Here is a 25,936-nt window from a genome sequence, read left to right as displayed (position 1 = left end):
CATAAAACAACTGCTGACAACCTTGTCACCATCAGGCAACAATTCCTGACACAAAAAAAACAAATGAGAAACTTTTTGCTTCTGGCATTTTTAAAGTCTAAAGAGACCCAATCACAAATATGTCTCCACTCCAGGTAAAGCAACAAAGCTTTGAACTTAAATAACCCCACAAAAACCAATAAAACCCTGATTCCAAGGAAGTTGGAATGTTGTTTTAAAATGTAAATGATTTGCTAATCCTTAGTGACACTGAAAACTGTACAAAGATAGTATGTAGTAGTTTAATGTTTTCTGAATATATAATTGGATTCTGTTTTTATTCACATTGAACAAAGACTCACAACTTTTCTGGACTCTGGGTCTGCTTACAGTATGCGTCATAGACAAATGTCAGGCTCCACTGACACAATTACCTTCACAGACATTGATCTGTGATTGTAAGCAACCTCTTTCATGTCCCAACTGGGACCAGAGTGATTAAGCAGACCCATCATGCGTTAACAGGCCATTACACATCACCCAATTCAACGATGATTAGAAATCAACTTCTATGGAAAAATCCATATGCTCAAACCATAATTACTTTTAAGGAATCCGATGGGGAGAGAGATTGAATGATTGACTGTTCCCCACACACTAATTTATTCTACAGGAAAGACTTCAGCCAAGGAAATCATTTAAGCGAAGGCTAGTTTGTATGTTTCACCAGGAGATCTAATAAGGAGCAGTGGTGTACACATGGCCGCAGTTGTTTCCTAAGGTCATTCAGACGTAACTTAATGTTTCTCTTGGAACATTACTGGTGACAAAGTGGCTGAAGCAGAGTCGTAAAAGTGGAATGAAGGGTCAGTGGCCTGCATGGTGGAGGTGAAAGAGGGCGACCTACAGGTCATCTGGGATTGGATTTGTTTGAAGAAATGAACATTTCTGGCAGTTTTTTGTCTTGTTTGTTTACGCTATTGAGCAGCTGAACAGACATTTTAACAAAGTGCTCGTCTTTAGTTTTGCCTCAAGGTCATTTTTTAAATAAGGTCTCGGGTTACGACTCCAAGACAAGACAAACAGAGGTGAGTTTAAGAGTCTCGGTTGAACTCCTGAATCATTAACTAGAAAAGGTAAAAAATACAAATAAAAAAAGAGAGCTCAAAGAAAGAAAACGCATTCACAAGTTCCAATCGCAGAGAGACAGCACCGTGGGGAAGTCTAGCCGTTTCAAAGGCCAAACAAAACGAGACAGACATGTTGTCTACGCTATGTTCTTTGAAAGCTTAAGACAGCTTTGATGGAAAAGAGCAAGTCTCAGAAAGGATATTTTTTTCCCACTGACACCAGGCTCCTTGTATTGAGCAACACATTTATTGTGCAACAACTGCCAGATTTATTGTGACCAAGAACAAGATGAACTCAGTCCAAAAGTTTCCCATATAAGCGTATAAACGTTTTATGTTGTAATAAAAAAAGAAACAAAAGATTTAAGACATAATTACAGCTGAGGGGGACATTTAGAGCTGGTTATTTTTTTGTTGAAATGAAGGTACAGAAAGTTTTCAAGTGCTTCAGTTGAGTTTTTCCCTTAAATGTCTTTCAATAAAAGGCACAGCTGAGTAAGAGAGACACACTTTTAACCTTTTAATTACACTTAGAGACACATGTATTACAGCCTAAACTTTGTTGAAAGCAAGGCTAAAACATTTTCCAAAAATCCTAATTTATGACTTCCAAAAGTTCTCCACTACAATTATCTTGTATTTCAAAGCGTTTCAGCGTCTCCTTCGAACTGGAATTCTTGTTGCTGAAACTTTACCCTGCAGATTGCCCAGGGAGATAAAGACAACTGGAAAAACAGGTTGTTTGGCCTCGGTGTAGGCCTAATGCAGTAGAACGGCAGGGTGCCTCACCTTAGCAGCGGTAGCTAGGGGACATTCTATGGCCCTTCTATTCAAAGTCCTCTGAATACGTAGGGGAGGGCTTGCACCAGACAGGGCAATTTGCCAGAGAGCCAGCCAATAGAGCTAAGCCAAGACGAGGTTAAACTATTGTTTTGGCTTAACAAGCAAGAGTGAGCAAGGACAAAAGAAAAGGGGACAAAAGAATCGTAAGAAAATACCTGACTATTGAAGTGTATCACATCAACTTATTTTGTTACTTTTATTATTAAAGGCAACTTGTAAGAGGCATAATCCTGAGATGAAAAATAGCACATACTGGAAGTTGGGTAGATAGAGGAATAAAGTGCACATTCTGAGACATCACAGCCAGTTTTCTAAAAAAAAAAAATGCACCTGTGCCTTATCTGTTTTTAAGAAGTAATAACTTTTGTTTTCTTCACTGACAGGTTACAACAATTATGTGGTGCAAAATTCACACTTACCAATGCATCTCAATTAGGTCCACTTGAAAAATAAATTCTTTTTAATTCCTTATTCCAGAGAGAGGGAGAGAGAGAGGGACTGAGAGTATCCGAATCTTAGAAAACAAAATCCAGCAGTATCCACGAAACAATATCCCTGAACAACGTCTTATGAAAAAGTGTGCGAGCGAAAGTAGTCCCCAGTTCCTGCTCAGTTATTCCATTCACAGCGTTTCATTAAACCAGAGCAACTGTCTTTTGGCTCTCCAGCAATACGTTTCCAGCTGTGGCTGTAGAGAAATGTGGCTAGGGGGAGAGATCCTTCTGAGACAGAGCTTGTTCACACACTGAGCGGGGTGTTCAGGGACTGCCTGGGAGAAGCCAAACCCACCATGTGATGTCACTGGTGTCAAATTTCAGTGTGAAGAGGGAGGAGGCTGCAGGGCCTTACCTTTTTGAACCTTGACCAATGAGAAGCAATTTTGTCATACACCTGAATGCAAAAAAAAAAAAGGTGCAAGTACACGTGATGTTATGTATTCCTGCAGCTGAGAGACTCTATTATGTCTTATCTATTGACCAGCTTCCAGGGAGAGAATGTGACCTAATATGCAGGCTTATCCTGAACCTGGCTGAAAACGCAGGCCATGTCCAACATCCTGAATTCTACTTTTGAAAAGGAAAGGGCATTATAAGCAAAAAATACTCTTCGCTATTTACTGATAACTATTCAATCATTCTTTGAAAATTGGGCTAGTGCAAAATTGAGCTGAGCTTTTCCAGCTGAGGTGTGTGCACGAGTCTGTTTCACCACCAAACCTTCAACAGGAGTAAAGAGAAAAAACATCTCACCACCAGCGGTGGAAGAAGTATTCAGATCCATTACTTCAGTAAAAGTATTAATACTACACTGTGAAATGACTTCACTACAAGTAAAAGTCATGCATTCAAAACTTACTTCAGTAAAAGTATCAGCATCAAAATGCACTTAAAGTATCAAACAAGTAACAAATACTTGTTATGCAGAATGACCCCACTCAGGTTGTTTTATATATTCTAAATATATTATTGGATTATTATTATTATTATTGATCAACTTATGTAAGCAGTTGGTTAATGGTCTCAAGGTACAGCTATCCTTAGTATACTGTTATGTTTAGTGTTATGTAGGTTTAATTAAAAAAAAAAGTCCTATCATTTAAATTTTTTCACATATTTTATATTAAATCTCGACCTGGAAAGTAACTAAAACTGTCAGCTTAATGTAGTGGAGTAAAAAGTTCAATATCCGCCTCAAAATGTAGTGGAGTAGAACTATAAAGTTACATTATATGGAAATACTCAAGTAAAGTACAATACAGTACCACAGTAAATGTACTTAGTTACATTCCGCCACTGCTTGACACCATAGAAGTTAAAGATGTCATGTAGGACATAACATTAATAATGTTATGTCTTTGTAAAATAGAACCATAATGATAAATCCAACACAGAATTTTATTCTGTGAAAATTATCAATTTTCCCATGTTGAAAAAAGTCCTTAGCTGCCTTTTCTGTTGTGCCTTTCTGTTGCTGTGAGCCTTCCACTAGCCGTCCATGTTTCAATTCGATTCAATTTTATTTATATAGCCCAGAATCAATGTGGCAGCTTGAAGAAGTAAGTTTGACAGAAAACATCTCAGCAACATCACAGCAGATTGTACAGTGCCCTAACACGGAAAAGAGACCGAACGTGGCACACAGAAAAGATGATAGTCACATAAAGTATTTCATGTTTTATAATTTAATGACTATTCGAAAATTCATGATCCGTCCCTACTTTTGAATGAAACTCCTGCATAAATTTCAAAATCAATTTGCCGTGTCATTATTAGTGAAACTAAGGGTTAACGCATTATGACCTTGAAACATACAAGCATTCCCACGGGACTGTGTGAGTATAATATGTCCTGGAACATGATTTGTGTATAATGAACTTGTTTGAAAAATGATTTGTCTCTCTCTCGTTCTCTCTTGCTGAAAAAAAAGGAAAGGAAATAAATATGTAAAATCCCCCATTCTTAAATCAGCAAGGCGTTGAGTATACACACACACACGCACAACTCCCAAACACACTGGTTCTCACTCCCTCCGGTCAAACTCTGCTAGCCGTGGAGCTAATCATCCACAACAGATGTTCAGAAATGTTCAGTTGGATTTATGACAGAGCTCAGAGGAACAGCCAAGTCAGCCTCTGGTGCTGTTTTTCTCTTCCATCCTACAAGGACAAGGGATTGCACTGAGAGAGGATGTCAGCACAACCATTCTCTTCCCCAAAAATTCCCTCGCTCTCTGAGATTCACCATCCGAGACGACAGCGCCTTAATAGATCACAGAGCCTCAGGACCTTGGGGAGAGGTTTGCTCATTTATTCCAATAATACTGTGTGGACTGTAACCTGACTCATCCAGCAATGCTTCAACAATGTTTTGCCCTCGACGTAATGATGGGTTTTTCTATATATCGGTGGCATTGCTGACGATGCAAGCTGTGACCTAGTCCGAGACAAATGTGTTCGGATGAAGCTATATATAATATCATCCTCATTAATAATTAAATTATACATTACAACTAGATCATTATATGTTAATACCATCTGAAGGGGAAAATAAACATGAAGAATTGCCACACTGGTGGCTGGTGTAACTCTTATGAATATAAACAGGGCAGTGCTGCTGATACTAACATAACAAAAGATATTCAGAGTGAGATTCTAAAAAGCACTTTGGAGGGTTTCTACAAAGAGCAGCAATGTTGAATGTCTTCTAGGCTTAAACTCTGCTGCAGGAAATGGCGAATTGCAATGTGTTCCACATTTCTTTTTGTTGTTAACAATGGGAGACAGTCTTATTTTACTGGAGGCTTCAGATCTGTGCACACAACTGACTTTTCAGCAAGAGAAAGAATTGTTTTATCTTAACTTTTCTTCTAGTTGAGAACAAATGAGATGTGGGTCATCTGACTCGAAAGTTATTCAATTTGTACGCCCGAACATACAGTTTGAATATAATAATTTAGCTGTATGTGTTAATCTTACAACAAATTGGATCCCGAGCATGCACCGTTTAAGAAAATTTAAATCACAACTATCTGCAGAAAGGAGAATAACCAATCTGGATATTTTGGAAACCTTTTATTCCTTGCAAACTCATGACAGTTTGAGAGAACCTTCTGGAGAATAATTATTACACCCACACACCCCTGAGGAGAGGAGAAAAACTGAGGAGAGGAGAAAAAGTATTTTTTTGTGGGTGTAAAGAGTCTGTGCCAACTCAAATGTCACATTCACCTGAGATCAAATCGCTGAACAAATCACACAGTGGTAAAAGGTAGATGTAAAGATTACTGGCTGGTGGTCTTAACAGCCGAGTGGGAGAGAAAATTAATTGTGAGTTGCAGTAATGTAGTGTTCAGTGGTGTGGTGTGTCAGTTGCACAACATGAGCCATTTCATCTGTAGTGTAATTGCATTTTAGTGCAATGTAAAACTCAAAACACAGATGGGCTCCTGCAGTAACCCTCTATGTAAGATTAAAACGGGTGTCTTGAGTGAGGTTTTGTAGCTCAGGCAGTTTTAGGACTTATCTTTTGCCCCACCCCCCAAGAGCTTGAATAGAGCTGGAAACACCCCCTACCAAGTCTGAGAATTTATAACACTGTGACAACCACCCATCCCCCATCCATTTCATTAGACTAAAAAAAGGTTGACAACCTCTTCAATCCAAAGGAGCCAGCCTCCCCCTGACTAAGCCAGTCTGCTAAAAGTACCAACTTAATAGATTTGATTGTTTTTTTTAGGCTTTATATATTGAAATATTGTTTGTGCAAATCTGCTGAGTAGCTCCAGGGTTATCTGCAGGTGAAGAACACCTGGAACAAGGCAGACACCTGAGCCCCTCTGTGGTAGCTACAGTCATCATCTGAAGGGAAACTGCGCTGGCTGCTGTAGGATTGGATGAATCACATTGGCCCTGGGCTTTATCAATATAACTGTCTGCACTGTCTAACAAGTCTGCCAAAACATTTTAACAAGGTTCAGCTCCAAGGTAAGAAAATAAGTTTCTCAGTCTCGGGTCAGAGGAGCACACATGCATTGAATAAATGATATGTATCTTACAACAACATTATACTGTATTTACTGCATTCTGAAAAACTCGAAAACCACAACTACGCATATTATGATCCATTATCCAAAGTAATAACTTTTCAAAGAAACATCCTTTAAAGTGCATCCAAATAGTTGTGCTTTATCTCTCCATTCAGTAGGGTCACTGATGAGCACAATTCTGGCGGCATGCCAGTGAAAAAAATGCTGACCTGTGTCGTAAACACTGAGCTGTGAAAGTCAGTGTGCTGCTGCTGATGGGCTCTTAAGACTAGCACTATGTCATCATGTCCAAGAGCACAGCTGGGCAACACCTGTTAGCTTAGAATTCCCAGCCCAATTCACAATTTACTGACGCTTGGCTACTGTCACTGTCTATTTGTTAGCTAATTTACCTCCAGATTGCAATCAGGCGGTATCTATATCACATGTGTGGATCCTATTATAGCTTACAAACATGGCTTAAGGGTACTTGGAAAATTATCAATTTAAGATGTAACCTCAGCCTGTGATCTTGAACAAGATAAGTACAGGGACATTTTGATTTGAAGCATGTGAATGCTGTGCATCTAATCTAAACTATGTCATTTTCCTTATGCAAGCCTCCACATTATGTTTATCATCCATCAGTTATGAGAGCACTAAAAGAGCAGCATTTGCTCAGAGTGCATAGTAAAGCACAAATGTTTATCTTCACCATGCAAAGTAATTATAGACTGCATAAAAATAATGAATGTAGCCAATGTGACGTCTGCCATTGGTTTATGGATAGTTTACAGCCTCGATTTCCGCATTTTGGAAACTTGTTTTTTTGCAGCCAGAATAGATCGGTAGGTAGCCTATTCCAAAATGATACCCTGCTTTATTGTCTACTTTGCTCTAAATGAGAACAGTATATCTGAAATGAGCATCATGCTGTATAGAAGAAGATTTGAAAACTACATTTGAGCCCATAACTTCATTAGGAAAATATTTGCAGAGGTAGGAGGTGTAGGTTAGCTTTCCCATAGACTTTCATACAATCTGACCAGTAAAGTCGCCCCCTGCTGGCCATTAGAAAGAATACAGGTTTAAGGCTTTTCCACTGACTCACTTTTCAAGCCCAGAGGTTGCCACACAAAATGAATTGAAAAGTGTGATCATCATATTTTTGTTTAACAATTCAAACACCAAGAGCACACTTTTGGCCCCTGAATTTTTCTCAGGACTGTCTGAAGATAACACTGGCTCCAGCGCTGAGAGGGAAGGTGATGGCACATGGCGACAGGAGGTGTGAAAAAAACAAGGACAGTGGGAAACAGAGCACATAAAAACACAGATAAGATTGGCTTCATGGTGCTGACCTTCAGTGAATGCCTGTGTGTGTGCGTGCCTGTTAAGATATTTCTATGTGTGAAGAGCATGAGAATTTGTGCATGTGTCCCTGTGCTTCTCAGTCTGTATATGGGTCTATAGAGGTGTGTGCATGTGGCTGCATGCCTATATCGACTTGTTAGTTACAGATGGTAGTAGGGAAGAAAGAAATAGAGCTAAGACAAGAGGGGTAGAACTGAGAGAGGAAGGCACATATTTTCCTGCTACTCGTTGAAAATCAAAAACAACGAGCGTTCTCCATTACACTCTGCTGCTGACAACTGGCGGGGCATGCTCTCTAAGGGGAACAGCAGAGCATGCCGCCGAATGCATGAGACAAATCATTTTTATCTGGGACCCTGGCGGGTATTGACAAACCGGGGGTGCATTTAGATAGCCCAATTAAAATGGGGAAATGAAGCGACATTGAGGCACTTTACAGCACTGTGCCCCTTCGCCACCCTCTGGCCCCCTGCGCTCCCAGAACCTCTCCAGAGACTGACTTCTTGTATACTACACTCAGTGAGGGGTGTGTGGGTGGCAATGACAGCAAGAAAGCGGGTTGGCTCAGAAAAGTCGCTTTGAGGTAAAATCTGAACTGTGGGAAGTGGCTATGTTTGAGAGGTGACAACAGGCCAATTGACGTAGCATAATCTTTATTGTTTCATCTTGCATGCCTCATTTTTTTGCATTTGCAGCTCTAGCATTGAGGAGATCCCCAATGGGTGGCATGGCATATAGCTGGGTCTAGAACAGCATGCAAGGCAAGGGACTCAATGCAACTCTGTGCAACTTCAAAGGGTAAGTTGGCAATCAATGATATGGATGTTGGCTCCATTTGTCCAAACGTGTCTTAGCGGGTGACCTTCAATGTCATCCACTCCCGACTCTAAAGCCTGCATGGTTCAATTCACTTCTTTTCTCACCTGAATATGTCTCCCCCTGGTCTAATTTTCAGACCTCTATTTGTCTTTTTGATCAATGATCATTCCACTGAGATTACTGTCAGGTGCATTTTTGGACCAGATAGCCACCGCAGTTTCCTTCAAGTATACTAAAAAGGTTTCAAGGACAGGGTATTGTAAGCTATCACCTTTTGTGTAGGTGGAGAGAGGGATAGCAACAGCAGCCCAGTTAGTTGTCCAATCAAGGAAAAGTGAGCGCAGAGAAACAGCAATGCTTTGGTGTGCTGTGACCAGCTGTTCAGCAGTGTAACATTTCACAGGCTACCGTCAACAGATCCACAAAGATTCAAGCTGTTTCTACAACGCATACTGTTTTTGTGATGTTATTGCTGGTGGAGAAATTGATATCTCTGTTTCTTTTATGTTGTATTTCTCCCTGAATGTTTTCCAACCTCGCGTTTAAAATGGTCTGGGGCAAATTACTGTCATTATTTCACAGTGGCGTGTAAAATGAAGTCTATCATGTACATTTGGCCAGTCATCTTAAGAGAATACCAAACAGCAAAATGTGTAGGCTAGAGAGATTAACAGCACAATGATGAATTCCATCTTTTATTTAAGTGTTGTGGGCCACATTTTTCCTCTAAAGCAGATATTCCTTTGGAGGAAATCAAGGGAGATGTGGTTTGGAAACCAGCAAAACAAGTACAAAACTGTCGTGCACACAAGCATGCAAAGTAGCAACTAATAGGACATACAATCCAAACAGGGGCCACTACTCCCTGCAGTACCTGGGACTGAGGCAGCATGCTGTGTACTAAGGAGACTTTGATAAATCTGAAAAACTTTCCGCAAGAGGTTCCTAATAAAAGCCCCACAGAGCAGTGTCTCCCAACCTGAGGAGGCTACACTTTGTCTCTGACAAGACAGCCTTCCAGATGCTTTCCTACAATAAATTTCTGCCTCACACAGAGGATAAGGTGCTAGCACTCAAGAAGATAAGTTGTCTGACCGGCTACAGTGAAAACTGCTTTTCAAATACACTCTTAAGCTTTGTGGATGTACAATGTCAATATGCTCAACCACACAAAAACAACCACGTATGACTCTGTGCAGTGCTCGCCTGGAATCACTTTCCACAGAGCAAACCGGTGGTGTCCTAATAAGCATTTTATTATTATAATAATCTCCCATTGGCATGCAGGAAAAACAACTCGGACACAAAGGGATGCATTCAAAAACACAAATCAACTTCAGCATTTTTAATAGCTCTCATTAGGAAATCTCCCCAAGCTTGCACCAGAGTGCATCACTTTGCTGAAATCAAAAGGAGGGGGATATGAAATTATTCCCTCTGTTGCAGAAGGCTGCTTCCACTGCTAAAAGGAAATAAACCACAAATTATGAGTTAGTTTTCTTGCCTGAGTAACTGATAATGGTCCAAGTGCTAATGGCTATGTAAAGAAATAGTTTAAAAGCTTGAAAATATATCTAAATAGTTACATGACTACACTAACTTGCTGAAAATCAAATATATATCCAACATAAATCTTATGATGCAGTGATGTGACTTTAATGTGTTTTTTGTGCATTTTTTGCTTCTGATTTAAACTAACTGAATGTTTTAAAGTTTAAATATAACTCAAAAACTGGAGTTCTGAGTTAAACTGTTATTGGGTTTTCTTCACATTCATTAACTATGATAATTTTTGCAGAATCAGCGTCGGTTAAGTTTTTCCAAATGTGCAGAACAAATCTGAAAACAGGCTGCAAATGCTCCAATTTGTCCGAAACATAGGAGCCAACAAACACACAAGCGTGCACACACACACACACACACACACACACACAAACACCATTTCAACAGATGAAAAGCCTGCCAAATAAAAGAGTAATCCATCACTTGTGCCATTTTGCATTTGCAGGGTCGCTCTCTTCAACAATGGCTTGACTGACAAGGAAAGATAAGGGCCCTCTGTTGACCAAAACAGTGAACACTCAAAGCAAGAAGAAACTCAAATGGTATGGCGCTTTCTTGAAATAAGTTTTTAGTATCCAAGGTTACAAGAAACAAGGAAATGCCTGATGAAAACAAATATTTATGCATGGCCTGTAATTGCTTTCTTATATGCCTCAATCCAAAGTCTAAACTTAGACCTGGTTTAATAATAAACTGTCTCCTTTATATTTTAGAGCTATGAAATGGTACGTATAAGATGATGATTGTCCTGCAAATGGAATACAAAGTGTTTTTGAATACATTTAATAAATAACTGACCAAGGCTAAACAGTAATTTGATCCTACCGCAGTTTAACAGGAAATCTCAGTGCTTTTCTCTTCATTAACCATTCATAGTGGAGAGTAACAAATGGACTTCAAGCGACTGACTAGAAAGCTAGCCTAAAATAATTAAGGAAATGAAATATTCAACATAAAACTTCTTATTATAGCATCAGTGCCTCATAAATTTATAGAGAAGAAATGAGTGGATTAATTTGAGTGCTAATGGGGAAGAAAGTCAGTAATTTCCCTTTCCTCCCATTCAACTTCATTTAGCCTTTTTAAAGAGTTACACCTACTATTACTTATCTGCGGGATTTCTGGCGCTTTCTGGCAGATGAGCCAAACTGGGTGCAGGGCCATTGGTCTCTATCGTTATAAAGGAGGAATCTGAGGCGAAGTGAGCAAGCTAATAATGACAAAGATCTCAGTTTAAGTGCTCCAGGGGGAAAGTACAATTTTTCAAACAGTCCAGAGCTCTGTGCCGTTTTTACCACTTGATGGGGAAGTTTTGCTAAAAGTGCTAAAGTGCAGTGCTCTTTGAGGTGGGAACACACACACACACACACACTCACACGCGCACAAACACACACACACACACACACACACACGCACACACACACACACACAAAGAAAAAAAACTGTACCTCAGGGACAGATATGCCTGTGGAAAGCCAGTCAGGGGAAAAAACCCACACATCTCAACCTTACTTCAGACGCCAATAAAAATTCTAACCACCCATCTTAGACATTTCCATGCCACTAATATTTCATAGGTTTTATATAATGTCGTGGGTAAATGTGTAACTATCAGAGAGCTGGAAAAAAAACCTTATCCCCAGAATGCCTTCCCTATATTTTTTGCCTTCTCTTGCCTAGAGCACAATGTCTAAGCTTAAGACCTTTGGGACTTTGACAGTCAAGTCAGGCCAACTGTCAGGTCGCTCTCAGACACTGGTGGATTGTGTGAGGGAAAGCCAAGAAGTGAATTCTTGTTTCCAAAGAGAGTAGAGCAGAGTAGCTGTTACACATGCACCTTTTGACTTTGAGTGTAAAATAGTGTCTTAATAACATAAAAAACAATAAATGTGATAGCATTTAAATGACTCAGAAGAGCTCCTAAACTCCTGAGGACTGAATTGTCATTCAAGTGCACCACAGAAGACACTTTATGGGTTGTTCTATATTATATCTAAAATTAAATTAGATTTCTTCTTGTCATCGGTTTTGCATCACTGAGTGTTTGCACTGGGTGCGGCAAAGGGACAAGCATTCCCAGAGTTACTAAATTCCATTCAGGCTCCCTGCTGTCTGACCCACCAGCATGGTGTTAAAGGGGGCCACCATGTGGGTAACACCGGGGCACCCTGGAACAATCCCCACTTCCTGCCATAACCAAATATTTCAGGCAGAGGTCAAAGCCATCCTAAAGGTCACACTGTGGGTATTTCTACCCAGTAAACACAGCGTGCCATCATGATCACAGATCAGACTTTAAGAGGTGCTGCATGGTTTAAAGTTAGACTGCCAAAAAAGGTATGGCCCCTACTCGTTCCAACAAGTCGATCTCTCTGCTCAGAGCCATGCAGCTGATCCCATCGGACAGCCCCAAACTGAAATGGTAGGTGAACCGTGATGTAATTTCCTCCAGCATGTCCTAATGCGTTTTCGCCTGGTGTTCGCCTATGAAGAGACTCCCCGCTAGGAAAATGTTCAGATCACTTGTGATCTCTGTAATAAGTTCTGCCACTGCGGTTATATCTCTGACAATATTAAGAATAGCAGTGCGGTGGACAAATGCCACCTCTCTGTCACTGTGTGTCAATTACACTTGTCTTTTCAATGTGACCTTTTTGTTTGAATGTGGCAAAGCTGGAGACACGTCTGACCACACATTTCCACATTTCACACTTAAGCGTGAACTCTGTGAAAGGATCAAGGATCACATCTGTCTTTTTACATTATATTCTTAACAGAAATACTTGCAACTGTAGCAAAAATGATGTCAATGTATTAATGAGATCTGACAGGAATGCATGCCGGGCCACTGCAGAATGTAAATTTCTAGTCTGGATCTATCATTTCAAGTGAATGAAAATGACTTATGAAACCCTGCCTGATTGTTTCCATTGGAAATACGGGTGTAAGCATAAGAAAACATCCAAAGTAAACCCAATTTAAAGCCCCGCTTATGGAGATTTTAGAACAAAAGGCTAATTGGCTAACAAGGTTACAGTGACAGGAAGACTAGTAAATAAATAACTGTTCTTATTTTGGTCTCATTTGTCAAACACAATGATTTATGCTATAAGATTATTTAATTATATATTCATCTAGGCTACGTTTATGCTTGAGGGCTAGATCATTTTTTAAATTTCTTAATATCCTTCCACAGTATATAATAGTATAACGCATCCCTGCAATAGATGCTACCACTGTGCTCTGCTTTGTCCTTCCCACTGAATTTACGGTAGGATAAAAAAAAACATATCCTTCAGTATAATGTAAAAAAAAAAAAAACACCACAGACATGGAGCCTTGAAAACCGCGACTAAAGTGGAACATAATAACCTTCACACAGACACTATTTATTGCAGGGCTATTGTATCAGATTCCATTTAACTGTACAGGTGTTTGTGATATTGTGTCCACCCCCCCCCCCCCCCCCCCCCCCCCCCCCATTCATTAATGTGGCGATAACAATGTATTCTGGGGGAAAATAGCTCTTCTGGAAACCCTATGCCTCTAATTTTCCTGGGGAGAAGTTTCGAAATTGTGTCACCAGATGGCCAATACTTGTGGGCGGACAAGCCGCCATGGCAGCAAAATATGTTCACTGCTGAATTAAAGTAACCCTGTGTCCCTTAAGTGACTATGCAAATTAGTCTACATGTCAAATGCCCTAAACTAAATTGGCAATTTAAATCAAGCAGCTAAACAGTAACTAAATAATACAAGTGGGGGAATGAGAATAGTCTCTGGGGCTAAATATGACTAAAATTTTAAGTAGCAACTAGGCCTGGCACATCAAATCTTAACAATTAAGTCACGTTAGCTTAATACACTTATTGAAAGAGTAAACTTCCTCTTCAGTCTGGCATTTAATAGCATAAAGTATTAACAATTGTTCAGTAGATTAAGTCAAGGGTGCTTATGTCCTAGATGTGTGGATTTTTCCTATGTGTGCATTTTTTTTATTATTCTCATGTAGCAACCACAGTCTCCCTTCTTAATATGCTGACAGGCACAAAATCCTTTTCTGGATAAAATAACGCACGGGCTTCCATTTGCAAGTGCAAACAGGCCAGCAAAATCCAATCAATACACATTATTGGCTCAGTGAGGGCTAGGATTTGTAAGAAAACAGAGATCCAGTCTAAGGGGAAATCCTTTGAACTCTTTAACCTGAAACCTGAATGAACATTTCCTGCTAGCTCCACCGCAAAACCTTTTCTTCATCATTTATGTCAAAAGAAAAGCACACTCTAATTTCTGAATATAAAGCCTTAATGACATCAGCTTTCCACAGGCACAGCACTGCAGTTAAGATGAAAATAATCAGAGCAGACAAGAAACTACAGAAACATGCTGTGACCTTTCAAGTCTGAGGGGGGGAGGCTGTGTATACATTTACCAAATGTGAGGGAACAGTAAAAAAAAAATTCCCATCACAGAAATTGGAGTGTGACTAATGGGTAGTGAAAGAGCTGGTCTGTAACCTGAACTCCAAAATAATCTTGCCCAAGTCTCCATGGCCACTTTGGGGGAGCAGTGGGGGGTTTGACAAGGGGAATGGGGGACCACCTGCACACGCAGCGGAGCCAGCTCTGTACTGGCACCACCATTTGTTACGCTCTGGATTCCCATTACTTCAGAGTTAGGTTGGCTGGGAAATCCATCTCCTGGTGTCAGGTTTATCAAACTTCTATGCAAACGGCAAAGGTGGGAAGGGGAAGAGAATGATCGCAGTTATGCAAGAAGCCTAGAGATGTCTTTACTTAAGGTGCGGCGAATCTGCTGTAACAAAGTGTGCAGACTCACCTAGCTCTGATCTTGTTTCCAATGTTAACTTGAAATATTAAACACCATAACATAATTTTAGGACAGTGTGAAGCATAAGATACAAGCTTCCATATTAAAATTATAAGTAGCAGCATTATATGCATGCAAACCAGCCTCAGCAAGCTTAGTGTCAGCCCTAAATTTAATAGGCACTTGACACACAGTGAAAGCTGCTAACGGAGGTAATATATGCTGTATATTACAGGGCAGAGTTAGCCAAGCCTGGTTTGAAAGCCGGCTGGGAAATCTGCAGCCAAGAGAAAGGCTTTTGACCTCCAATGGTTTCGTTTCGAGTGATCAGTTGGTCAACAGTGGAAAACTACAATGATGCTGCTGGATCAGCACCAACCCGCTTAACTAAGGTTAATGATCGTATAGCAACAATACAAGAACAATCCCTGTTAAATACTCGTAGTACTCTGTGTGGTTGGGACGTTATCAACTATCTTCAAAAACAAGTTTAATTTTATTTAATTTAATTATGAAGATTTTAATTTTATTTATTCATGAAGAAATTTACTGAATATTTACTGACTGAGAGGAATACTTCACTAGCAAAGTGATCATTTATATATCAATTACTCACTCTGTTACTTTGAAATCTTGAAGAAAAGTTGTTTTTTTCTCACATGAACAAGCAAGACAAAAACCAAAAAAAATCTTTCATGAACTGAAGTAATAAAAATGGTGCTTGACAAAAATTAAACTACATCAAAACATCTATTGACAAATTCTCACACAACTCATACAGCATAATATTTCATCTCATTTATCCAGTTGTTTGCTCAGTACTTTTCTCTAAAAATCTATTTACAACACTTGGACATATATCGTCTTACACCTGCACGCTACTCGTCCAGACTTGCAGGGACAAGCTTTTTTTTTATACTTGATCAATAATCAGATTTTAGCCAAAATCCATGTGTTTGGTAAGTACTGAGCATAACACTGAATAAATGGGACTTGAATTATACTGCACGTGTGGGAAAATTTTAAAAGTAATATTTTGATAAACTTTTGCTGTTGTTAAATGAGACAACATTTGTATTCTTAATTAATGGATGGATATGAGGAAAAAAAACATTTTCTTCAAGAATTCAAGGAAACAAAGGGAGAGTAGTTGATATAGAAATGATGATTTTTGCTCACAAATGCAAACACTGACCCATCTCTCTTTTATATCATTAAAGTTGAAATATTTTTGTGTTGGGAACAAAAGAAGAAAGACTTTTAGTTTAATTTAAGTAAAAACTTGCTTCATTTATTATTAGTAAGTGAATAGTCAAAGCATCATGTTAAATGAATAATGCCAACCGAACCTAGTTTTAAACATGCATTACATTTAGATGTATATGTGTTTCACACTTGATGCATATGGGACTTTGCTGAAAAAGTCCGTACATGCGTGCTGAATCTTTGATGGGGTCAGAGAGGTTAGAAAACGGGCAGAAGAGGTTTTTTTCTACTTACAGAGACAGACTTCCTTGAGGCCTATCCCTTCTACATGGTTCTCTGCATCAATAATACAGACTGACATGCACAAGATACTCTCAAGGAGAGCCAGTCAGTTTGCGTCGCCAGAGAGCTCGCCGTGAAATAAACAAATGAGAACTGACAATCCTTGTGATAGTCCATACATCCTCATGAAGAGGATACAGCCTCGTCTGCTCTGTCCACCCCCTATGAATTTTACACTGATTCCAGGTGGCTTTGTTTTCTGCAAATAAAAGACATTACCAAGACAAAGGCAGCGCCACCCCTAAGATATAAAAATAGTTTTAGTTAATTGAGGCTTCTTGGCAAAATCTGAAAAAAAAAAACATCAAGTGAAAGTGTGTGTGTAGAGTGTAAACAGCTATGAAATACAAATCAGATGTACTGAGCATCTGGGAGCCGCAGCACTGAGAATGTGAACTAGTAAAATGTCTGTCAGGCGTTGAAACAGACCTGGAAGAGGGGGAAATTGTATTAGTTGCAACAATATATGGCTCCCAGTGGGATTTTGAAACAGAAGCGTGGAGAAAAAAAACAAGGATGTGCTACAGAAGCATCTAACTGTACCAATAATTAAATTTGTATGATATTTTTCAAAAGTTTTGCATGAACAGCATGAATAATTCTGACATATTTCCCAAAAAGTAACAAAGAAGACCCTATTGACGTCATAACATCCAATTACTTATGAAGTAAATTTAAGCCTTTGTGATTAGAAGCAAAGGTTTAATGTAAAAAATGTTTTTAAAAAGCATAAATTGAATAATACAATTAAACAAAAGCAGAAATCTGTGCGAGCACATGTAGGATACTGGCTCCCCTGAGTTCAAACACATTAATTCAAGATTTGTCTTCCCCTGCTGATATTCTGAAAAGTTGCTGGGTTTCCCTTGTAAAACCCAGCAGCATTTCAGATGAAAGCCTCGTGCTAAATAGCTGCCAATCATTCAACATAGGTGCAAACAGCGACACTCATTTCAAATTATGCTTGAGACAAATACAGTATGGATCAACAGGGATCATCCAATTAAAGAAGTCTCCCATATAACATAAAAGCCCTATGGAATGCTTCCGGATTGTAGTTTAATTAGGACGCAAGAATGCAAGAATTGAAGGCTTAACTTAGATCAGCTGTCAGTCAGTCTGACTTTTAATTGCCTTGGTTTTTATGTGAAAAAGTCACCAATGTAAAGTCAGACTAAAAGACCAATACAGCAGGTCTGAACAAAGGAATGGAAAGGAAGAAAGGAGTTAGTCATATGATGCATTTCCACAGCTTTGCTCTAAAGCTCCTAATTAGTTGAGACATTTTGCTTAGTGGCTTGGCATTTTAGCCACAGGGGGGCTGATACAGTAGATTGTATTGGACATGCTAGCAGAAGGACACAACCTAAAAGGCTGATTCAGGAGTCTGAAATCCTGTGCTCTACTAAAAATGTGTAAAATATTGCCAAACAACCAAGAGCAGAGAACACAGTATTGAAATACCATGCCAAATTTGATGGGCGGAATTCCCATCCTTCATGCAAAGTCATGGCATTTTAGTGAAGGTGTGGAAAATAAGCATCAAACCTAACAATACAAGGACACTGGCAATTTGCAGGAACAAGCAATTACCCGTTTGAATTTCACGCAAGTCTATCCTACATAAACTTGCTATCACAAGAGTTATTCAACAGCAGCAAGGCCTGGATAGAGATGTTCATTAGCCTATTGCTGAGACAAACACATTTGATGGATTAAACAGTCAAATATAACAAGATGCTCGAACTGCTGTCCTGGTTGTTAAGGGAGATCAAAGTGGGGCCTGAGGGTCTGGTAAGTACGAGGAGCAGGATTGGTTCAGCAGAGCTCCAAAAGAACAAGTGCTGGACCAAGGAGATACGACGACATCAGACGTGTGCACTGCATTCCCTTAGGCCTGTTCTTTCAAAACTGTCAGCCTGCCCTGCACCAAATGAGCTGCAAAGGAGGAGGGCACAAACATTCTTTCACAAAGCACTTCTAATCTAACAATACGCATAAGCCTCATTTGGTAATGTGCCATCTTAGTGAAGCTGGTTGAATACGGAAAAATCAATTCTGTGTTGTTGTTTTTTCCCGATGCCACCCCCTGTAAATTCTCATCCTACTGTGAAAAATTTGTGACACATTCCAGAGAGAAATAGAAGCAATTAGCATTTATGGTCTCATGTATCATAATAGGTATGCTTACATTTCCATAAAACATTTCTTTTTAAAGAAAAAACAGTGTTGTATGCAGTAACAGAGAAAAGCTTTGTAGCGTAAAAAGCTTTCACTAAATGACATGTGATGGTTGGGAGGAGACCCAGGGTTTTAAAGTTAAAGCCAGGCAGACCAGACATCATATATGGACATTAAAAATATGGATGTGTGTGGCACTGACTGCTTTTGGAGTACTTTTCTCCGTGACACATACTGTATTTGCTTGCTGATGGATTGTCTGCCTGCCTGCCTGTACTAGTGCACAAACAGTAAGGAGACAGAAGTGCTGATTAAATGTTTTTTGCTTAGCTTTCAGGCACATCATAACAGTCAGGCCTAGGTTGTCGGTTTTCATGACATTTCAGCAACTCAACAGTATCAATTTAGTATTTTCTTCTACTGCAGATTGAAACTTTCTACATGAATCGGGCCTGACTGTGTTTATTTTTTTCTTCTTGTCTGTTAAAGGCCAGAATATACTCAAAATGAAGCGTTGGTCTGACAGTTTGAAAGATGCAGAAAGCTCTTATCTGCTATAGCGCTCTCAAAGAGTATGTATCGTAATGTATTGGTGCTGAAACAATTGGCCAAAAAAAAGAAAATCAACAAAGTCATTTATCTCAGAAAACTGGCACACATTTGTTGGTTCCAGCTTTGTAAATATGAACACTTGCTGCTTTTATCTATTTTATATCACAATGCTGTAAACTGAAAGGATTTTGGACCAAAATAAAAATGTTATTTAAAGTAACTTAACATCCATATGTCACACTCTATAGCATGTAACTACCTCACTTCCAGTAGTACCGTACATTTCTTACATTTTTTTAACTATCATATTTAACAGCCAACCATGATCTTTTTGACCCTAACCTTGAGAATGTAGCTTTTTTTTTTTTGCCTGTTTAGAACGCGACCATTTCACAGCATTAACTGTTAAGTGTTTGAACCATTGTCGGTTATGTTTAAGTATGAGGATGTGTTGGAAACACTCCTATGGGTTGTATTTGAGGGTGAGAAGAAATTACCTGTGATTTTTAAAGGTTTGGAGGACTTGTTGATAGATGCAGACCTATATTGAGGTCTTCTAGAAACCAGTCTCCAACAGGAATAAATAAACAAGACACCGACTACAAACTACAACTTCCAGCTTATACCAACACCCTTAGTTATTACAGACAGCTTACATCTTTAAGTGCAGCCATTCGGAAAAAGTGTAAACAACCAAGCTTCCCAACATGGTAGATGATGCAACACACCGCTTGTTCCTTTTGAGCTCTTTCCCAGCCTCAGAATTAGTCATCCTCTCTTAGCAGTTTGCACTTTCAGTAATTCTTGAAACAAAATTGAAGAGAAGCCACACAGCAAAGAAGTTTACAGGATGTGGAACATCAGCTGAGGTGCTGGCACTCGTGCATTGACTTGACACGGCAAATAATTCCCTTAATGTGTCTAAAACCCACACAGGAATGCATGAAGACGTATCTGAGGAGAATGGCATCCAGTACTGCATTGTTGCCATCGGAGGACATATTTACCACAGTCCTTGTGCAGAGTGTGACCAATCAATTTGCTTTCCTCCTGAAAAACAACACGGCGAGTGGGGAAAATCAGCATCTGCTATGTCCCACCCTCTGTTATATCTGCAGACCATTCAAAGACATATGATATCATACAATGCTTGGTTTTTGAGAGACGTAAACGAGGGAGCAAGAAAAGGGAGGAAACTGTGAGAAAGGGAAGGAGAAGGAGGCTTTTGTCTTCACATTTTTCACGGTGGGTATCGGAAACAGCCAGATGCTGTCCATCACAAGTGAAGGCCAGAGAATAGACTGCCCTATTTATCTAATGAAGAGGTCAAGGAGTGGGGGCTGGGAGGTAAGTGGGGCATAACCAAGACTGTCACAACGCCAAAACATAAGAACTCATTCACAATGAGCAAGATAAACCCACGACATTGCAAAATAAATGTGCATGTCCCAATAGGTAAGCATTAAATGAAATCAAATTGGCCAAAATTGTGTCTATTGAAACAAGTGTAATATTTATAGTAAATGTAAATTCGCCAGCAGTGCAACTTAAGCTTTTCACATTCAGTTCAATCATTTAAGCTCAAACTCAAGTCAAGACTCACTTTATTCTCATGTTTAACAGTTAAGTAGCCCTAGAGGTCCATCCATTGGTGGAGAGAGCCAAGAGTCTGAGTGCTTGTTTAAAAAGGCCAGCCACAATGGTAAAATATGAAGAAACTTGTTCCAGCCTTTTTAAGTGATGCAGTACAATTTTTTTTTTTAATTTTTGAGTGTTTAGGTTTCCAAACACATACCCAACCTTTCTGAATAATGTCAGCACACAGATTCAGACCCGATGGTCCTCTGAACACAGTAAACTATGGCTGAACAATCTGAGAAAATAATCTAATTGAGTTTTTCCACACCAATATTGCAATTATGATTTAGTATGCAAAGTTCCTTAACACCCTCTAGCTTCTTCCTCAACTCTTTATTTACTAGTTTTCTACTTTTTTTTTTCATTAAAAAATCTTCCTGACCTGTCAGTAACAGTTTTGCAGCAAATCACACAAACTAAACTGCATGCTGGCTCTACCATTCAAAATATCGAAGTAATCTGTCACAACTGTTTTGTTGCCATGTTGTTAACTGTTCCTGTTTCAGCTTCCAGACCATTAGGATGTTGATGCTCCCTTTGGGGCTAACCCCCTTCACTTCACCCAGCAGCTGGGAAGCAAGACACAGAAATTTTCCTTGGTCTTAAGGAGCTGTAGCATTTATCCATGGTCAAACTGAAACATACAGTGTACATTTACCAGCACTTGATAAGTTTCTCACTAATTTCTTCTCGGCTCCGATAACCAACAGCTGTCTACTCTGAGAGCATCCACCGCCATTCTCCCTCTGTCTCTAGCTTGCTCAACCAAACACTTGCTAGGCACACATTATACTACTCTTATGTAAAATGTGAATTGCACAGAAACCCGTCTCTTCCCAGTTTCATACGGTATAATGGAGAGCATCAAAGTTTGCACGTGGCATTTTGCAAGTTATTTTCTCTCCTCTACTGTCATTTGTACATTTTATGTGCAGTGTAGAGCAGTGTTTGCCCATAAGGAAAGGTGTTTCCAAGGTTCTTATTGGTTGGATTGTGTAGCTTGTGGCGCTTTTGCAAATTGAAATCTGCGTTCCACACTGTGGAATCGATTTGAATTGGATATTATATGTCCACCCTAAATATAACCATCACACCCATTTTCTAAACTGAGGATGGTTGCTTTCTAATCATTTTTTTCTGAAGCTTTCTGCTAACAAGATGGAGAAACAGGGTTGTAGCTGTATAAAGCATGATGGACACTCTTACCTCATCACGCTGGAGGCTGCGACCCTGAATGAAAACATCTTGAACAACCTCTTTTGTAGCAGATACACTCAAATGCAATTTTGTCATCTCTATTATCATGAGAGGGTCAATACCACACGGTACCTTAACCATGGGCAACCTCAGCTAAAAATTAAACTCAAATGCAACACCCATTAGCCCACTCTATGTACACTTACACAATTTATTCTGCTTTGCCATGTTCCCCTTTATGTGCTACAGCTTAAAGGCCAAAACAGGCAACACAGGTTGGGGTGGGAAAATTGAAGTATAACACTATCAGACAACCTGAGTGGAGTATAAAGAAGGAGGTGACGTATTAAGCAGCTATGATTGTAATAGCATGGCCCTTTTACACAAAAACAGATGATTGAATTTCTGCTGATTGCTCTGCAGGCCGTGCAAATTTTCACAAAGCGCGGCTCAAGCATGGAGGGAAGAAAAAAGAGAAGAAAACTGGCCGACAATTTTGAGGCCTCATTTCAATTAAACTATAAATGGCATTCATAGAAAGGAGAACATCCACAGAATTTGCATAGGACGCTCTTTTTTTCCTTCACAAAACTCATAAAGCCCGACTTTCCCCTTCAGGTACTGGAAGTTGAATGCGGTGCTTGTACTACCGCAGTAGGTGTGACATACATTTGATTACAACATCTGCATAATGGCTAATGCTGTTACCATAGTAACACCTGTGATTGATGGCTTTGTTAAGAGGAATAGTTACACACCATTAAACTGGTGTAATAGTGCATGGCAGTCATCTCAATAACCAGGGACAAAGCAATTACCAAGTCATTAAAAAAGGAATAGACTAATACAACATGGTGCACACGAGTATGAGTGACATGCCTTGACATCAGCCTGTAAGCATATTTGTCCAAATCAAGTTTATTTTGAAAATAAAAGTGCTATTTGTGTGTACGAACTGTTTTTCAGAATCTCAGGATTCCATTTCTGAGCAATATAGCATTGATAGTTTGGATAGACGGATATAAACTTGTGTTTCATGAATGTGCCCGCTATTTCACATCCTCATCTAGCACGACGGATGCTTTTTAAAGTGTCATCTTGAATGCTTATTTCCACTGAGATTACATTCAGCTGTGTCTCAATAATAATTTGATGGCCAAGTCAAGAATGCTTGTCCACAGGAATAACGTCCCACTCTGCAGTCCACAAGCCAGGGACGGAGCACAGCAGGTCTGAAGATGATTAAGAGAACTCAAAATTCAAATGAGAAAGAGAGGAGATGGAGTGACACAGATGTGCTGTTGTTCCGAGAGAGAGCAGCGTGCATACAGGGCAAGCACGCACAACTGCACACCACTACACACAAAGCTATATACACGTGCATAGACAGCAGCGCCACTCAATCATCCTGGTCGAGGGCCAATCCATCTATTGCTGGTTGACTGGGATCCAATCACCATTCCCAACAGGGCTAGAATGAAAGAATGGCAGACAGCCTGTGAAGAAGCCCACTCTCTCATAGTAGATTGATGAGACAAATCTTGGGGTGGTTCACGAGGCATCCCATATCGAGAAGAACATACCATAAAAAATCTCTGATGTCATACAGCACTTGAAGTCATGCTTTTAACCTTACTCTGTGTGTACAGTTTGTCTTTGTTGCTCTGCTTTTTTGTCCCCAAAAATGCATGTTTTGCTCAGAAGGATTTTTTTTTTTTTGCCATTCAACCATAAGAAGCCCATTAGGATGTGTCATGAGTTCCAGTTTTATTTGTCCCCAGCGGATAACACTCATTTTCTTGTGTTTAATGCTGCAAAACATTCTCATTCTCTTATAGCAATGCAGCAACAGCTTGAGATTAGTGCAGAATAGAGGAACAGACAAGAAAAGACGCTTTTACAAGGACTCAGAGTAATAAAAAAAAAAGAAACTTTTTGATTGTCAAGTAGGGAATTAAACGGTGTGTTTTCAGTGTGTTAGCTGGCTTTCAGTTTTTGAAGATCTCTGCTGTATCGTACGAGTAGACAGAATAGATGAGTAAGAGTAAAGCCTGAAAGAGAACCAGAAACAAATGAAAACAATCTTGAGAGTTGCAAGACAGAACTTGAAAAAACATTTGTGGCATTTTCTTGACAGACAGCTCGGAAGATAGGCAAAGGACTTAAAATTGAAGCTGAAGTTTTGTGTTTTTACGTTAGACACGCAACAAAACTGATTTAATCATTTCTGACTAACCAGATTAATCTTTTCATGAATTATTTTTCAGTGTTATACTGGCTGTTTAACAGGGCAAGTCACAGCCTGTAGGGACAATCTTTGGGAAAATCCCTTAGTGTTCCTTTTACTGACTCTGAATAATTTAAAATATATTATTTTTAACAACTCCATAATACTAATTGGCCCTTTCTGCATATTTTGTATTCATGAATAAGCCCTCTTACCTAACAGAAAGAAACCTTTCTGGAAATGTAATCAGCACTAACATGAAAAATCACTATTCATGAGTTAGTCTCCACATCCGTTTTGCCACTACATTAACAGGACCTGATGTGGGAGTGTGAGAAAGATGCAGTGCCAACATACAGAATAGGTGCTGCTGGCTCTGGTAACAGCACAGCCATTTAGTCTGTGTTTGCAGTAATTTTCCTAAAAAGTCAGCCGGATACATCTGCCATACACAACAATCGCCTACACATGGTATGCTGTTCCTCATTTTTAACCTCGCTAGTGGTTACGCAAAGGAAACAAACAACATGCAATATTTCTTTGTTTGTCAAAAGTTGCTAAATGACATCATGTCATATTTGCTGAAAGTGTTGCTCTGACTAAGTCTGAGGTGGCATCCAGCAAAGCTGTCGGAACAAATTTTAATATTCACATCTGAGTATGATACGAAAAACAAACCATGTTGAACCATCTTAAAAAATACATTAGAAATCTTGTTGGGGTTTTTTCATGCACACCCAGCTCCTAATTCTCTCTCTTGCAGTCTTACAGCATGTTCCTACAAATAATAAGATATTTTGAGTCCCCAGTGTGCAAGGCAAAATTTAGCAGAATATCAATTCAAACATTTCAAGAAAATGAACACTGAAAGGCCCAGTGTACAGAATCAGCTCTATTTATAACATGTTAAACATTCATTGTGTCTTGCTTTAATGCATCACTAGTTAAAGGGCACAGAGTCCAAAGCAGCTTGCACGGGTTCATGCACAAAACAAAAAAAAACATCTTTAATTTAATTTCATCAAGACAAGAGTTTGTGTCTTGTTATATCATAATTTAATTGATTAAATAATCCAGTAAGCCTACAAAGCTTTTTGATCATGCAACAAATCAGCAGTGCTCAAACAGTATATGGAATTCATAAGAGTAATTATTTATTAAACTTAAGGAATAATTAAGTTTCAGTCGATTTTTTTTGCATGAAAAGTAGGTTGGTGTGGAGAAATGTAATTGCAGAACTATAATTAAAACTTAAAGTCAATAATTAATATACATAATTTAAACCCAAAGGAATACAACACGTTTTACAACACAGCATCATCCAAATTTCTAATATATGAGAAAAGCAGAGGGATAGGTTATGTATTTTTACATTATATTTGCAGTTAGATAAAAATAAAGTACCAGTAATAAACCCCTGCTTCTCTTTTCCACTTTCATGTTTTCCATTTTATTTTCTCTCCATTTCCCTTTCTTAATGTTTAGCATTAAACTTATTATATTATTGTAAACATTGGTTTCAGTTTAC

The 25,936-nt window shown here is 39.2% G+C and overlaps 1 protein-coding gene across 5 annotated transcripts in view; it reads right to left on the bottom strand.

The window, feature by feature from the left end:
* Positions 1–25,936, bottom strand: part of LOC131981057 (receptor-type tyrosine-protein phosphatase F) — a 175,651-nt gene that overhangs the window by 130,031 nt on the left and 19,684 nt on the right. For 4 of the 5 annotated variants that reach the window (XM_059345347.1, XM_059345349.1, XM_059345348.1 and 1 more), the window contains exon 1: positions 2,372–2,709. The exons of the other annotated variant lie outside the window; for it this stretch is intronic. The gene's annotated coding sequence lies outside the window, so the exon portion shown is untranslated. Of the gene's footprint in view, positions 1–2,371; positions 2,710–25,936 lie in introns of those variants that run through there. 5 annotated transcript variants of the gene reach the window in all.

This window comes from Centropristis striata, chromosome 11, assembly GCF_030273125.1.
Source record: "Centropristis striata isolate RG_2023a ecotype Rhode Island chromosome 11, C.striata_1.0, whole genome shotgun sequence".
NCBI classification, from domain to species: domain Eukaryota; kingdom Metazoa; phylum Chordata; class Actinopteri; order Perciformes; family Serranidae; genus Centropristis; species Centropristis striata.
This window is presented reverse-complemented; position numbering and strand designations above follow the sequence as displayed.